The 17892-nt window shown below is 40.6% G+C and overlaps 1 protein-coding gene across 1 annotated transcript in view; it reads right to left on the reverse strand.

The window, feature by feature from the left end:
- The window catches only part of zfh2 (Zn finger homeodomain 2), a 213614-nt gene that overhangs the window by 178334 nt on the left and 17388 nt on the right, over positions 1 to 17892 (reverse strand). The window contains 1 exon segment of the mRNA XM_086912419.1: positions 1756 to 1798. The gene's annotated coding sequence lies outside the window, so the exon portion shown is untranslated.

A 17892-nucleotide genomic window follows, 5' to 3' on the forward strand; every position in this document is an offset into this window, starting at 1 on the left:
CCAACACAATGAAATCGCGGGGGAAAAATGATCGTTGCCGTGGAGGCAGCCACGATGGGTTTCTTCGCGCGCCGCTTAACGACGATTTCGATCGTTTACGACTTTAATAATTTAGGCGCGGCCGGCCTCGCGAGCCTCGACACGTTTTCGCTCGTAAACCGCGCGACTAAATCCGTATTTATGGGGAAGAAGAGGTAGTTCGGGTACGGGGGACCTGCCGCCCCCCTCTCCTCCCCGCCTCGCCTCGCCCCGCCTCGCCTCGTCACGGCTCGCCACGCTAGGCCACGCTGCCAGTTGAGGTATTTTCCGTCGTTCTCCCACATCGTCCTCCCGTATCGCGTCTGTATTTCTTCGTTCAGCGATTCAGGGATGTTGGGTAGGTGACAGGTTCTCGTATCTTGGAAAAGGATCGGTCTGATTTGACGAATTTAAAGTTTGACGGATTTTTGATCGAAATGGTTTGAGGTTTGAGATTTTCATTGAGAAGGAAGGAGTTTTATAGGTTAGGTTGTTCGAGAGATATGACGGTTTTGAGGTTGGAGATTCCTTGGTTCGAGGGGGAGGGAATTTTATTGGTTAGGTTAGGTAGGTTTTAAGCGAAGGATTTCTTTGATGAAGAATTTTTGATGAAATTGCTTATCAGTTATTATAATCGTGAACAATTATCGTATCAATAATGTTCAATTATTAGAATTTTTTTTAAGTAACGAGATTAATAAATCGATAAATCAATTTCAACTTGATAATAACTAAAAAGGAATAATTTATAGTATATCAAAGATATATTCAAGATATTATAACCATTAATTATAGGTTAAGTTTAGTTGAGGAAATAATTCAATCCAATTTTAAATCATTTTCTTGTAAAATTAGAAAATCGGCTTATCAAGTTTTTCTCTTAAAAATCGAAAAAATTATTTAATTTTCTATTTGAAAAGAAAATAATAGTTATTATAATATAATATTGAATTTTGCGCAATACGTAAAGTAATTCCTGTCTTTAAAATAATTTATTCGAATAAAAAATTCATTTGCGCGTATCTTAAAGTCCGCCTTTCTAAGCGCGATACATTATAATACGTGGGCGTAGAAAACGCATAACTATAGAGCATTTAGCAGCATTCCAAAAAACAATATCATTAATTCTACGTGCCATTCTTATCGAAACAATCTCGAAGAAAGTCATAAAACAATTATTACAAGCTTTGATAAAACTTTTCCTAGAATATTTATCGAAATATTTATCGAATATCACGTATTATTATTATAATCCCTTCGCTAATTATTATCAGTCTACTTTTCAAGAAATTGATATCGATTTACAGAAATAATTAAAATTGCTCGACGAAAGAAGGGTATGCGTGCAGAAAATTCATTGATTAATGTCATTTAAATTTAAAAGAGCCGTATTTTTATATCATTTTAACAAATAAAAGAATATCGATTTTAATATTCAATTTTTCTCTGCTCTGATTGTACACCATTATTCGCTAAACTTCGGAACAACATATTCAAATTAACGACTCATTTAAGTCGAAAATCAACTTCAATCTCCAGCACAGAACAATTTCGAAGAGACGCAGGACCACGGATCTACCAAAAGGGTCTAACGTCACCGTGTGACATTTATAAAGGCATCGACTCGTTAGTTGAAATGGAACTCTCGTCGGTCAGCGCGGGTTACGACAATACCAACCGCGTAATAAAGTATCGGGTCGCGAGACATTTTATACGCCCTTTACATTCACCACTTACCGAGGACTCTCTAGCAAAACTCATCCACGCTCCTTCCGTTCCCCTGCAACAGAAAGATACGAGCGTACGTTGAGCACACGTGGAGGCATAGGAAGAAACGTAACGAGGCGAGCGAACGTTAATGCTCGCAGGTGTGAATCCACCGAGTGGATTATGATGGTCCAAAAGCTTAAACGCGTCGCCGATCATTCTGCGAGATCCTTGGCCGTGATAACGGGAAGGGAAAAAAATTGTCGGAGGAAATTTGCTCGCTGCAGGCGATCATCCTTCGAGTTATTCCTTGAATAATCTTTCGGGTGACGAGGTTGTCGTTAGATTGGCCGAATGGTGTGTAATTTCGCTCGAGTACTTTTGTCGTGTGCTTTGTGCAATGGAATTTTTAACTCTGAGGATTTTTTTTTTTTTTTGTAATTCAACGTGTCGATCGCGAGTAAGAATTTTACGTTTTACGTTGGAGTCATTTGTTTCAATACGACAATTACCTTGACAGGTTGTGAGGATAGTTAAAAATAATGGATTTTAATAAAAACTCCGTACATCGTTCAAATATAACATCTTTCTTCGTCTTACCTAGCATTACGAACTGTTCGTTTAATTCAATTATAATCGAAATCTTTACTTCTTCACTCGATAACCTACTTTTACTTCAAACGATTCTCAAACAAAGGAAAAAAGTGTTTTCCTACTTTTCAAATCCATCGGTTCGAAAAATTCCAAAAGTTCTCGTCCACGCATCATCCGACACGCGTCACCGGGAACGATTCATCCGAGTCGCAAACGAGCGGCCTTCCCCGAGGGATCTAATTAAAAAAACAATTATCAATCAGCCCGACAATAGCCCGCGTCCCACGTCAGCAAACACCAGCACCGGTTCACAAAGCGGGCGAAGAAGACAATGGGGGTCCCGATCCTCGAAACCGTTCACCTTGGGCTATCCTGCCACGGCGAGGGGAGCGACAATGCGACGAACAACGGCTCACAACGCCCGGATCGGCATAATTCCGCTGGGCCGGAGCGTGCAGCAAAGACAAAAGGGGGGCCCCGTTCGGCCGAGAGGAGCGGAGAAAGGTAACAACAGCCGCGACAACTGTGTCCAAGCCAGAGGCGAGGGGGAGGAAGCGTGGAGAGTGCAATTAAAGCGACATTAATTAATTGTTAGCGCGACAATGCCCTCCGTGGCCGGGGAGGGAGGGGCCTCGTCGGGAGCGTTCATAAATTTACATGTCTTTCGCCGCGAGAATCATTTTTTACAGCCGTTAGGAGAGTGTGTCCACGACCACGTGAGGAGAGAAGCGGACCTACAGCAACGCGCCGGCTATATTACGCCGGGTCCCCATGCTCATAATAACCATCGACGTCTTCTCGTGGAAGCAACCACCGATCTCCTTATATACCGTCCCTCTTTCTCTATTTCATTCTATCCTACTACCGATACACTATAGCAGTGTTAGAATATAATGTATCGAGAAACGAGTCGATGCATCTAATTATTCCACGAATCTCGAAGGAAGATCGTATTTTTCGCGTCGATAAATCGGCGATTCGAGCGCCGCTTCTTGGGGGGGAGAAGAAAAGGCGGGAGGAGCGGTTATTTTCGTCAAAAGCGGCGTCGCCCGTTGAAAATTCGAAAAATTCCGCACAATGCTCCCCTCCTCCTCCTCCTCCCCCCGCCCCCTCCCCACCGTATTAAAAGAGATACGGGATCGTAACGTGAGACCACGGGTTATACGTGGGTGGCGCGAGTTATTTTTAATGTTGCCCCCGAGCGTGGCAAGAGACGGAGCAGAAGACGGAGAAAAAGAAACACGGGTTTATAATCGATACAGGTGCTACCGAAATTAATTCGACAGTGCTCGATCGAAACGGTGATAATAAAGGCTGTGGAGCCGCGTTCCTCCACGAGAAGCAGGAGATATTAATTTGTCAGATACGTAGGGACACGTAGGTACGTACGATGTAGAACAGGTAATTCGTTCTTGGGATGCCTCTCATCTCGGATGTTTGCGTTATCGAACGTGCAGAATGTATTTTGGCTTGTTTTATTTGGGATTGGTGGAATATCTCGCCGTTGAAAGGCGTTATATCTCGAGCTCGAGATTCTTGAGTACTCGAGAGATGAGTTCAAGATTGTGATAATTTTGAATAAAAGGTAAATATTATTAGGTGGAAATATTTTAATCAATACTAAGAATCGTAGATTTTTAATCCTTATTCTATTTCCTGCTAGAAATATAAATTCGGTGAAGCATTATCTCCCACCTATCAAAAATTAACACTTATCGATTATTTCTTTCGTAATTAAATTTCCTAAAAAAAAATTGTTCCTAAAAAAACGAAACGAAACTCGAAACTCGCCCTAAATTCCATAACTTACGCAACTCTCTCCCAAATAAATTCCCAAATAAGCAAGAAAATCCTCCTCAAAATTAAAATCCTCTCCCTTTAATTGCATAACGAATCCTTCCTCGAATCCCAGATCCTTCTCTTCCCTCCTGAACATCCCACCGAAAATGGAAACGGATCAAAAGAAAAGAGAGAGAGAGAGAAAAAAAAAGAATCATCCAGAGGTGAACGTAACGACAAATCCCGCGATCGGTAACGATCGTCGCGCGAATGATCCACGGAGGCCTTCACGGAGGGTCACCGCGGGCGGTCCAGGATCGGGTAAAGAACCGAGAAGAAGGCGCTAGAATGACGGAAAAGGAGGGTCTCGAGTCGACTCTCTCTCGAAAGAAAGAGAAATGGAAACGTTGGAGGTAAGGTCGCGGAAGCGAGACGCTAGGATGGCTTTGGAGAAGCGGAGGAGGGGAGGGATCTTTTACGGATCGACTACCAGAACGATGAAATCGGCGACGGAGAAAGGGGCGGACGTAGGCGGTCATTTGTTGCTGTTTATTAATTCGAGGCGAGGCGAGATACGTCCACTTTGTGCGGTTCGGTTGCTCGTTTCGCCCACGCATAAATTTCTTCTCTCTCTGTGTGTGTGTGTGTGTGTCTCTCTCTCTCTCTCTCTATCTATCTATCTATCTGTCTATCTTTCTCCGAGCAATAACGCGCGCACGTAGAAGGCCCCCACAATGGCGCGCGCGTTCCGACCGATGATAATGCAGGACATCGTAAATAAAATATACCCGGGTGGGTGGTGTGGAGGGGGGGAGGTGGTCGAAATTCCGGTACGAAGCGTTTTTTTTTTCCCCCCCCCTCTCTCTCGTGGTGGATCACGGTGGGGGAAGAGCACGAAAAGCGTCGTAAAGGCGGTAATAAAAGCGTTGCTACTAACATGTCGGTCGCGCGGCTTTTTATTGGCACACGGGGAAGGAAGGACGAGGCGGCCTTGCCCGGCCAGGACATTGTTTTCAAAGGGTGGATACAAGATGTTCTCTTGTAAGGTAGGCGAGTTTTAGAGCGAGCGACAGGCCGGTGTAAGGTTTTAACGAGATTTGTGGAGAGGGTTTTTAGAGGAGCGTGGCTCGGTTTGATCCGATCGGAGATTGGTTTCCTTTTTGACGGAGTTTGTTAAATTGTTTCTTAACGATGAAAATAATTGTCAAAGAAGTTTCTTCATATAATACGGGATTAAAATGCATGTATATTTACATACATTCGAAATATAAAAATTGGAATTTTTTATAGAAATATTTAAAGAAGTATTCCTATTCTTGGTACTTTTTTTTTTTTTTTCGATGGGATATTAAAACGTAAAACGCGTAAAGAGAATTATTATTTATAGATTTTAACGCTAAGTAAATATTTTAAATATATTCGATATCAAAATGTCATTTCCGAATCGTTGCACTTTTTTTTACATGTTGGTTAATTAAGATAAACCGAAGCAAGTCTACGAAGTGGTTGCAGCACGGCACATAATGCGAATTCCATAAATTCCGCGAATTCCAAGTTTTCTATAACGCTCGCGTGAAAGACAAATGGCGTGGAAGAAGCTTCGGCTAAGCGTTGAAAACAATTAGACGCAAAAGCGTGGCGTTTATTTTCATTCCACTTGCGAAGTTTAAAGAAAAACGCGCGTCCCACTTGCGCGAACTGTACCAAGAAAAATATCCAGGGACAAATAAATTCGCAAAGCTACGAATATGCTATTATTACGCGGTCGTGGTTTATGCCAAAAATAATAACAGTGAAAACACTGGATCGGCCATTGTTGTGTGAAATTATGTGAGATTTCGTGAGATTACTCATTCTTTTCGGATAAATTTTTCTTTCCAATTCTGTTAGATGTCAATATCGATGACGAATTTTAAATTGCAATCTCGAATTTTATATACTTTTTTTCAATTCACAACTTTATAATGGATTGTAATATAAGTTTAATTACGTGGTAGTCTTTAATGATCGATGAAAATACTTTTCAGCATTAATATATTAGAAAAGAATATAATATTTGTAATATGAGAGTACATAAAATACGCTTTTTATGAATGATAAATGTTTTAATTAATTAAAAAATTCATCTTTCTAATCGAAAGAAGTGATTAAATGTAACACTGAAAAAGATACTGAATTGAAATACATATATATATATAAATTTTTTAAAAATAGATAATAAATCCTATTTATATGATATTTTTAAAATTTTTTTGACAATTCAAAAATTGTCTTTCGAAATTTGATCTTTTATACAAATTCTAATTCAAAATTATTTTATTCAACATAATTATAACTTTTTCCTTAACAATTTCTTTCCCGTTAAAACTTATTTTATCCCATTGAAACTCGTTTCGCCAACGATTTGAGAAAAGAAATAAAAGATTCTCAAAACGCACATTCTTCCATGGCTTTCTGTAAAAATAACTAAATTAATAAATTTCTTTCTTATCGTAAAATCATATTTACTAAAACCATCGACGCTATTGCTGCACGCCGAAAATCTCATCTCTCGGCAAATAATTCAAGTGAAAGGTTCCTCGAAATTGTTTTCTCGTCGAAATCCAATATCCAAACTAAATATAACATGTATAATAAAACAATTCGTACCATTACAATTTGCCAAAAATTCCCAATACACAAAAATAATTCCATTCTTCCATTCCATCCCCTACCAAACACGTGCATAACCAAAAACCCCAAAAAATCCTAACCTAAAAATCAATTCGAAAGAAGTGAAAGCTCCTCCTCCATCGAAATCCAGCATCGAAGGGCAACCGCCTCGAGGCATTTCCCTTTGTGGGACACAGTTGACGTGGGCACACGCACGCCACTGAATAATTAACTCCGCTTTGCCGGCGCCGGCTTTATCGTAATTATCGCGCGGCCTACCTCGCACGCCACGGCCGTGGATCGATCGTGGATCGCTGAAAATGATCGACGCGGGAAGAGGTGCGGCCACGCAACCGGCAAAACGACGTTTTATTTCCCAACGTATCGCGCCGGGTTTCGCGGGCCTCTTTGTCTCCTGAAAAGGACTAATGATCCATCCATCGGCAGGCGTTCGAGGTCTCGTTAGAGGGGAACGGCTCGTGGAAATTTTCGTGGCGCCGCGTATTTGTAAAAATAATCACGTAGCCTGGCAGGCGAATATTTAGGCGGCACGGATGGCTACGTCAATTTTTTTCTTTCTCTCTCTCTCTTTTCTTTTCTTTTTCTCTCGAAGAAATCGCCGGTAACGTGATTGGTTTAATTTTAGGTATAAGTGAAATTGCAAAGGGTATAACAACCCACGCAGCTCGGATTCGATGCTGATCGAAGTCTAAGGATATTTTTAGATCGAACTTTTGGTGTAGACTCTCCCGCCGGTTGGAGAATCTTATTGGGGAATTCTCGTTACTGCGGATCCATTCTTCCATTCTTCGATTCTACGGATTTTTCTTTTTTTTTTTTTTTTTTTTTTTTTAATAAATTTCTTAGCGTTTTATACGTCACGAGACACGGCTACTTGTGAAAGGCTTCGTGCACGAATGAACTATAACTCTTTGTACGAGGCATAATGGAACGTTGGATTAATTGGGAAGAAAATTAATTATCTACGTGTCTCAGAATGTATACACACACACACACACATGTATATATATCTCATTCGCACAATCATAAAATTATTTGATAATAAAATTGAAAGTATTGTTTTATAGAATTCTGTAAAAAAAGTCACACACGAAAATTGAAGCGTGATTAACTAATGAGTTAAAAAAAAGGAGTCTAAGATTGAAATGCAAATATCATTGATCATTTCGTTACTAAAGATGACAACATACTCTCTGTATACCAATGATCACTGTAATTAACTGGATGTTTGTAATTATAAAATATCTTTGCAATATAGCGTGTCTTTCATTTTTCCAAATTTCGTAGAAGGAAGAGGAGAGAACAATTTAAAATCGACAAGTTTCCACCCGCGTACACAATGAAAAATTCACGCAGAGTCATAGAGTCCACCCGTTAATCCTTTTATTTTTCCAAACTATATTCTCGAACTTTCTCGATCGGATTAAAACCCACTCGCGACACACTCGATCCCATCTCTTTTAACAACCAATTAACATCCATCGCGTGACGCAATGGACGCTCGTCTCCGGCCGCGACATTTAATTGATCGTCGATTAATCACGTATCCTCTATCGTTTTTTTATCTATTTATTTTTTCTCTCTTTTTCCCTCGCCTCCTCCCCATCGACTCTTCCTCTTCCCTTCCTTCCCTCCCAATGGTGACTGTGTAATTACCACCGAATCGACGCCCGTCACGGAACGCGCGTCTCTAATGGCCGGCTGGAATTTGTTCTTTTAAAACACTGCCGCCGCGCTACGCCGGCGGAAACTCGTAACAAGATTGATAGAATACTTTCTCGCCATAGTTTCTGGTAGCTGGCACGGCCGCTCCGGACGAATGATGAATTAATGAACCGACGAGTGGTTGAAATTGTTTAATTCGAGGGAATACGCTCGATTTCCTTTTTTTTTTGATCACCTTATTTATTTCAATGGTAATCGAATTGTTTCTTTAAGTACGATTTGTTTAATATTGAAATTTGAAAAAATGTACGTTTCAGAAGAGAGAGAGAGAGAGGATTTTGAGGATGCATTCGTTAGAGTATATTCGCGATTAGATTGCACGAATGCTAGTTTAATTACAAGTTCAATTGCAAGAAATGCGAATAAGAAGTTTGAATTGATTTCTAATTTAAAGAGCAAGGTAAGATGATGTAATTAAAACGATAAAAAAGCAACAATTATTATCATTCTCCGCATCCTTCGTGTGACATTTCAATCTTATTCCATGAATAAATAAAATACCTCGATCGAATCTATACTGTCAATGTCGTAAATTATTATCATCTCATCATCGTTGTAAAAAATCTTGTTTAAAAAATCTTGCACAAACGTTAATAATTGTACTTTCTAAACATATTCTATGATTCGTGTATTGAATATAAATTATATATATGTATGGAAAAATATCTTTGATTTTGATTATTCTGATGTGATTGAACTACTTTAACTTGAATATCTAACACGTAGATTAATTTTTAGAGCAATTTGAAAAATATCACATTCCTCAGAACTATTAATTATGTTGTTATATCTTGAATTTTTTTTCTTCTTTTCATTTTGTAATATATTTCAATAATTCGAAATTCTTAATACTGTCCCTTACTTATTTGAGAAATAAATAAATTTTCTATATAAAATCCATCTAAATATTCAAATAATAAAACTAAGTTAAATACTTTTGCAATTTGACACTATTTCGTTTTTTCAAATGTTAAAGTAATTATCTTGAACGCCCAAAGACAACAAATTTCCCTTCCTTTGATTCCCTCGCGAAAAATATCAATCTCGAATTTTCACTTTTCAACAATAAAATCGAAACATTCGTAATTTTAAGAAAAAAAGAATCGAATAGTAAGAAAAAGGAAAAAATACTTTTTTATACCTTAAATAGATGGAGTGTTTGAAAAGAAAGTACAAGGCAAAAAGACAAGAAAAAGAAAGAAAAAAAACTGTCAATCCTAATGAACCGCGGAACGGCAATTAACAACAGCGCCAGAGATTTATAGACGAACGGTTCCAATAAATATCGATAATTACACCGCTAATTCCCTTCGAAAGAAGCCGAGAGATTTATGCTATCCAAGGATTTCGTAACCTGGTACCGAAATCGCCGCATTTTTACGACTCTCCCGAGTCGGTGTGTCCATAAAGCGATCAGAACCTTCCCCACCTTCGAATGTTTTCTCGCTAAACTCTGCTAGGAGCGCCGCGAACGTCGTTGCAGGGAGACTTATTAGTTCAAGGTTGGTAAGGCAATTCCAGCGTGGCTGACTTCACGCTGCTTCGATGCCGGAACTATCTTCCGTTCCGAGCAACGGTTGAGAAAGAGGGAACACGTTAGTGATTGATGATTGTATTAATCTCGCAGTCGATATCACGAATAATTGTTTGATCGTACGTGACATTGAACTTTTTTTTTACACATGTCGTATTTACATACGCGATGATCGTTCCTTGACTCGATCGCTGTTAAGATATCTTCCTATTTTTGGGAGAAGAGAAATTGGATTTGATCGAAGGATGTGAAATATCCGAGGAGTGTGAACATGTGGACATGTTGAGATGTAAATTAACGATGAATTATCGTCGATATTATCATTTCTGGGAAATTTGTTGAAGGCATTAGAAGATATCGGATATTAAGAGTCTGAATTTGATGGATTGATAGTGATTATTAAATTTATAATTGTTGTTCGTTATTGTCAGCGAACAATTTTTATCATAAATGTTAATAAAAATCGATGGTAAAAATATTGGAGCACAATTAATAAACAAATAATAGAATGATATTTGAAGAAAATTTAAAGATATTAAATTTTAAATTTAAAGATTTTAAAATATTCTTTTATTTGAGAATTATTCAAAGAATAATTAACATTCGAATAGTTCTTCTCGCAATGTTGCAAAGACACAAATAAAGAATTTAAAAATCTTTCTTGATACGAAACTATAAAATATTCAAAAAATATATTTGGTCAAGGTTCACCAATCTTGGAGTAAAATAAAAACAAGAGATACTACCGAAACTAAAATTATTCAAAGAATAATTAACATTTAAATACATTATTGTCTCGATAATAGTGCCGACCCAAATGGATAAATAAATAAAGAACCATAAAAGATTCACCGAAACGTATCTACTTGGTCAAGGTTAACGGCCACCTAGATCACCAACTTCCTATCCATATGCCTCCAACACATACGTACGTACAAATACCAACTCTACGCAGCTACACAGAAAGATAAAAATATTTCCTATTTCCTTCGACTCTCGTACCTGTTAAAAATACACTATAAAAGGAAACGAAACGAAAAGAAATCTACATCTACGAAAGTCACAAGCGAGTTCATTCCCTCCAAATATACCCATCTCTCTCTCTCTCTCTCTCTCTCTCTCTAAAATATCGTCAAAAGATCCACTAAAACGCACCGCGCCGTTTATTATTCATCTATCAACGAATAATCTCTTACTCTTGAAATCGGGGGCTCGATCAAAGCGATTCCTCTTCCCGTATCGTATCGTATCTTCGTTCACGTTCTCTCACTTCGCTCCTCCCAACCGGTGGATATCGCGCGCGCGCCCTTTTCAACCGGACATCCGGATGAGTGGGGAGACAGAGAGAAGAAGAAGAAGAGGAAGAAGAAGAAAAAAAAGAAAAAAAAAGGAGAGGAAAAAAGAAAACAATAATCGTACGATTATGGAACGAGCGTGGTGGCGCTGCCGTCGACGGCGACGACGTACCACGACGACGGCAACGGCCACGACGACGACGACGACGACGACGACGACGACGAGAGGCGTCTCTCGCGCGACACACACACGTGGTGGGGGCGTCTGCGGCCGCTACGGCAGAACTAAGGGGTTGTTTGCCCCGTTGGGGGGTCTGGAACGTCTCCTCCACCCCACCACCCTTGCTATTTTGCATAGGGCCTGCGCGTCGAAGGCGGCACACACACACACACACACCACCCTCTTATTCCGACCTGCAGCGGCGACGCTCCATCTCCTCGAGGAGCGCCCCCTCCGCCCCTCGCGCTCGAGGGGGGTACACTTCGATTTGTCGAATCCTCCGCGGCTCTCCTCCTCTCACGCAGAAACAGCTCTCCCTCGCCCTCCATCCAAATAACCACCCTTCTCCTCCTCGCCCAATCTTCCACCCCCTCTGCCCTCTCCTCTCCTCCATCCACTTCTTCCTCGCGTCTCTCACTCTCTCTCGCTTTCTCGAGCTACTTCTTCTTATTTGTCCCCGTTGCGCACAACCACCTCGCGTCTCGGTCATTTCCACCATGGAAACGAAGATCGAGCCGAGGAAATCTTTGACCTCGAACGAGCGTCTCCTCGCTGTACGCTCGTAAATTGGAGATTGCGAGGTCGTTACTTCCTCGGCCTGCTCGAGATGTGCAGGAAGGGTGAGTGTTTGTCTTGCGAATATGAGGGGGCCTCGCGGTCGAGGAATATTGAATCGGTGATAGCTTCTAACGGGATTGAAGGCGATGAATATAAAATAGAGGAAAGAGGAGAGGAGTTCTCATTGTGTGTCGCAGCTATTGGTTAATTATCCAATAATGTCTGGTGGCGCGATCGAGGAAACGGATGGTATTGATTGGTATCGATTGAAATTATTATGACGTTCGCTAGAGTAACGTAGACACAAGTGTGTGAAATATCGTTTTGTTCATTTTAACGAATTAGTAAAGTTGTACGTCCAACATGCTCGCCTAATATATTCAGCATACTGCGATTTCCAGTTCTTCTCGTATTTCGGTTTTCTGATCGAAGTGTGATTGATCTTGGAGCAATTCTTCAATTCTTCAATTCTTTTTTTTTTATATATATATTGAAAATAGAATTCGAATTTCTGTCTACGACGAATATTAGAGAGTCTATCGTTGTACACGCTCGACATTGACGTTGACAAGGAGAGTGAGACTCGTCGTTTAAGGTCAACGGGTTAATTGTAATTGAATAGGTGGAGTTTATCGATTCCCTCTTCGCGTCGTTTCCGATTCTTCGTGATAACGTACCGATATAAAAGATATATTTTTCCAAAAAACGAATCTATCTTACACGTGTATATATATATACATAAACAATATATAACAAAATACATTTTTATTAATCGAATAATCGCTTTTCTACGAGCCAAACAAATCACTCGCTTAACCTCAACGTTAACTCAATCATCTCGATTCCAAAATCGTCCCAAATTCATCCGTTCTCGGTGAGAAGCCAATCAACGACGATTCGCGCGCGAAAGGGTTGGTCGTTGCGTCCAAGGGTTGGCCGAGTGCTAGTTAACGCCTCCGCGTAATTAAGCAAAGCAAGAGCACGGGGAAAGGTCCACGCTCCACCCAGGCTCCGGCGAGTGAGAACAAGAGTGGTTGAACCCTCTCTGCAACAAGCCGGGGGCGACAGACACAGGCCCTGCCTCGTTGGAGGCGGGCTGGTTAGCGCATGTATAATTAGCACAGACAGGAGAGGGTTCCGTGACCGCTAGAGCTACGAGCCGCGAGGGATGGACGGGGGAGGGGGAGAGACACGGCGGGTCCCGGTGGAGGACAGGGTGGAGCCACCCCATCGGCGCATGTGCCAGCATCCCTTGGAACCGGAGATATATAATGTATTCATAACGTAGCCTGCCACCACCACCACCACCACCATCACCCTCCTCCACCCTCCACCCTCAGCCTGGTCCCTCTTTCTTCCTGGCTGACGGTCGATTAATTGGCGGATTCTAAGAACGCGTCGCGCCGGAAACTCGCCCCACCAACGATATTCGATTCCAGGAAATTCCGGGGTAATTGAATAGGAGAGGCGGGCTGGAACGTTGATTGCCGCGTACCTGTTAAAAAACGGCCCGGATGCCGGGGATAACTCGGGCGATTCGTTCGTTTGGATAGATCCAAGTGGGGAGAAGTCTTTCGACGCGTTGGAAATCTCGTTTCATCGAGTCTGTTTTTCAGAGGAAAGAAAAAAGGGAAAGAAGATTCGAAATGTAATCGCTTCGATCGTAACTCTTTTCCTGCGATCTTTATTCTTTTCTCGAACCTCTCGTGGAAATTTTTATTAACTTTTATCCCTCTCGTATCGATCGAACTTTAATCTCTCTTCGAATGCAAAGCCGGGAAACAGGGGGCCAATAAAGTTGGCGCTTATCCAGGTGACAGGATCGCCGCGTGGAAGGGAAAAACGCGAGAGAAACGACCCTCGAGCGCGCCGTGTATTTTGGTCCGGATCCTAGATAACCCATAGTGTGCTTTTCCGGATGCTTGAGCACGACACATGTCCACGCTTCTCCCTTTTCGAGCTCCCTCACTCGAACGGGGGTGGGTGGAACTAGGGGAAGAAGAGGGAACCGTCCTGCGGTTTCATCCCACCCTGAAGACAGGGTGTCATCAGGCGCAATTAGGGATGAGGCTCGGTCATCAACACGTGTACGCCAAGCTTTCTCTCCAGATGAGAGCGGATAAACCCCTCCTCCCCGCCGCTATCGCATTATTTCTTTCCTTAATTTCGTTTCATTCCCCTATGAGAGACGTTTCTTTCCGAAGCTCCCCGGCTCGTTCACTTTCCACGTTGCTGCTACGATTACTCCCGTTTCACGCAATTATATACTTTGGCCCTTATGACGTCTCGTTAACTCTGCCAGCCCCCCCCCCCCCCCTGCAGGCTTCGTTCGAGATCTATGGAGAAATATATTATTTATAAATTTTCAGGGTGAATACTCTTGGCTGGTCAACTCGAAATTGAGCACTGTGTGTAAATTTGAAACGGTTTCGATTGCTGATGAAAAATTCTACCAATTCTCAAAATCCTTGAAATACGTTTACCGCGCGAGAATTTCCATTTCGATCCATCCATTTAATATTTAATCGGTCGAGAAAATTGTCGCCCATCTTCGCAACTTGGTGCACGCAGGTAACGACACAGAACAATAGGTACGGGCTTGTTTATCACGCGCCTTGCCGCAAATTTACGCAAAGATCAATTTCGTTGATCACCCCGTCCCTTTTTACCCATGCAATCCTACGAATTTAATAACAACAATCTTGTCAAGTAATTTGAACCAAAAGGAGGGTAGTTTAGTAGAAATTGTATTCTTGATAATTCTTTTAGCGTATCGCTATTTGTGACGTTATAAAGGGAAATTTACAAGACGTAAAGATAATTAAACGAATTGAAGATTAAAAATTATTATTATTACAACCCTTAATAAAAGCACGCTCATCCTTGTCTTCGTTCGAAAAGAATCGCCGATTCGAGTCGCGAATTTAAATACACCACGTCCAATATCCTACTACGGCGAGGGTAAAGCAGCGAAAAAAAGTTAATAATTCCCTGGGATCGTAATAAGCCGCGAGTTTAACCCTCGATGCACGCGTGTTGCGCACACACGTTGTTCTCTCTCTTGCTGAAGGGATCGCCCGATGTTTTTAATAAGCGGTCGACACGTACTAGATATTGCCAGGCCAGCCGTGTCGCACCCCCGTTTCGGTGGTGTTCGTCGCCAAAGAGGGGGAGGGAGGGAGGGTACAGTACGGCCTCTAATTAACTCACACCCACCTGGCCAAGGTGCACGGCGCCCCCCTTCCTCCTTCGTCGAAAAGTGGACGAGGTTCACGAGCGCAAGGGCGACCTTCTTCTTCGGTGGAGGTGGCTGGGTCGCCGTGGTCGATGCACCGGGTAATAATCCGGAGGGAGGGAGAAATTTCATTATACCGGGGCTAATAATTCAACGGGCGAGTTTATAACGTTAGAGAAAGAGTTATAAGAGTTGGGTGTGGGTTATGCTCGAGCTTTCTCCAGGGGATGCTTCTTGTTGCAATTATTTTTTGACGATTCACGATTTTCGATCGTGCGATAGTTGATGGAAAATTAATCGAATCGCGAGGCTAATATAAACTCTTTGGTTTAATATAATTTCCGGTATCGTATCTATCTTCTTGGTCAGTGATTTGCAAAACTTGAAATTGAAACAATCGAATGATACTCGATATTTTGATACTGATTCGAGAAGCGCGCTCGGAGAAGACGAGTGAAGTACATCCCTGAACTTTAGCCGCGATTAGATCGTCGTAAATTGCAATGTGGTGCACGTCGAGCATATCCATTGCCAATGGCCGGCCATTTCCATTGAATATTCTTTTCATGAATTACATACCTAAGAAAACGTCCGCCACGATAAAGCGTGACGAGAACTCGAGATTCACGTACACTCGTGTCTCGATCCCAACTCTAATCACGAGTGGGATGAACGGTCGAAAAATTTTATCGTTCAACGAATCGAGAAAAGCGTAGCTTGACGTCTCTCTCTCTCTCTCTAGGTCAATAATAATAATAACAACAATAATAATTATTATTAGTACAAATAATAAAGACATCGTCTATACGTGTATTTTTGATTCATTAAGAATGGTAAACACGAATCCTGTGATATATTGGATCCATACCATCCACGAGATGTGTCCAGAGGAAAGGGGATCAGATTTGTTTCAACCCCCAGATAGAACCACCGATTAAAGAAGTGGCTGGAAGGCTCCCAGTCTCGGCTTCATCAAGCACTCTCTGCTGTATCGCATTAATGATATTGATTTCGAAAAATATCTTCCTTACACAAACTCACCTATTCCCGTGTGTTATCCTACGCTCACCGTATTTTATCATCGAGTGTTTGACCAACAAACGCGAAAGCTCGTTCGCGTGTTTTCGTTAAGCGGGAAGAAAACAGATTGTCTTATTAATATCTTTTATTATTTCTCTAGTTTCTTTCTTCCCTTCCTCCATTTCGTTCGTTTATATCGAGAATTAACATTCCTTCTTGTTAGAACAGCTTACTTTAACGATCTAAAAGAAATTGGTAATCTTGATCTTGAACCATTTGCTTGATATTTTAAAATCAATCTTCAGATCTCTAGTGTTTCGATTTTGTTTATATTTACTTATAAATAATAACGATCTTCTCGAGTTTTCTTATTAAATTTATAAATATAATAAGTTCTCGGACGTATGTGATATTTCTCTACCGATTTACATCGTTAATTAGCGCAACGGACGATCGACGATACTTTTTCCCTCGCTTCCTTTTAAGAACTTTCCTCATATCGATATCATCTTCCACCTGCAGCGATTAATTACGGAATCGTACCGTTTCCATGCATCAAAAGTCGTCGTAATTAATGTTTCTTCGCCGACCAACAACGTGTTGCACACTGCGAATGGATACATAAGGATTTTCTTATCTATTCGTATTTAATTATTATTTGACGTATCCGAAATGGATGGAAGAATATAATAAAAGTTGTTTTGCTAGTTTTGTCGGTTTATTCGATTTCTTTTGAATCAGTTGTTAACAATTTGAGTAAATTAATATTAATATACTCATACACTTGAAGAATTAGCTGTTTTCTTTTCACTTTGGAGAAATTTAAGAAAAATTTCTGTAAACATTTAAAATTATTCGCTGATATTAAATTTATAAAAATCAATATCAGAGGAAAAATTGTTAAACTTCGATTTTTACGGGTAATATTTTTACAATTTTTATTTTCACTTTTTTTAACATATCACGATGCAAGAATTTTCGCACTTGAAATATTTGAATTTCATTGACATAGTGCACTTTCGTGTAAGTAAGTAATTAAATCCACGTAATAACGATTGTAAAAATTCTTTGACAGATGAAATTGCGGGAGATGCAACGTTTAAACAGCGGCAAGAAAGATAAATGCAATATTTATCGATACCAGGATTGTGTATTGTCCGCGCGAGCCGAGTGCAACTCTGATTAGTGTGCCAATGGATGCTGTTGCACAGGATGTTAGATGACGTGGTATTTTATAACTTGGATACCGTAATTAACCTTTCTCCTAATGAGCATGGAGACGTTTTCACTTCGAGAAACTCTCTGTTCGTCTTCTTTTTAATAAGAGACATTCAACTTGGATTATAAAATTCTTTTATAGGAATTACGTCTATATTTACAGCAGTAGCAGATAATGAATTGAACATTCGTAGATATTATTCTGAAACTCTTAAGAATAATATTAATCTTCACCAAAATCGAACAATATTAATCAACTGTTGTATAACACTTCGGTATATATATTTTGAACTTTTACTTGCATCAAATTCTCAGA

This window comes from Apis florea, unplaced genomic scaffold, assembly GCF_048593485.1.
Source record: "Apis florea isolate Af1SG1 unplaced genomic scaffold, ASM4859348v1 contig_3391_pilon, whole genome shotgun sequence".
Lineage (NCBI taxonomy): Eukaryota > Metazoa > Arthropoda > Insecta > Hymenoptera > Apidae > Apis > Apis florea.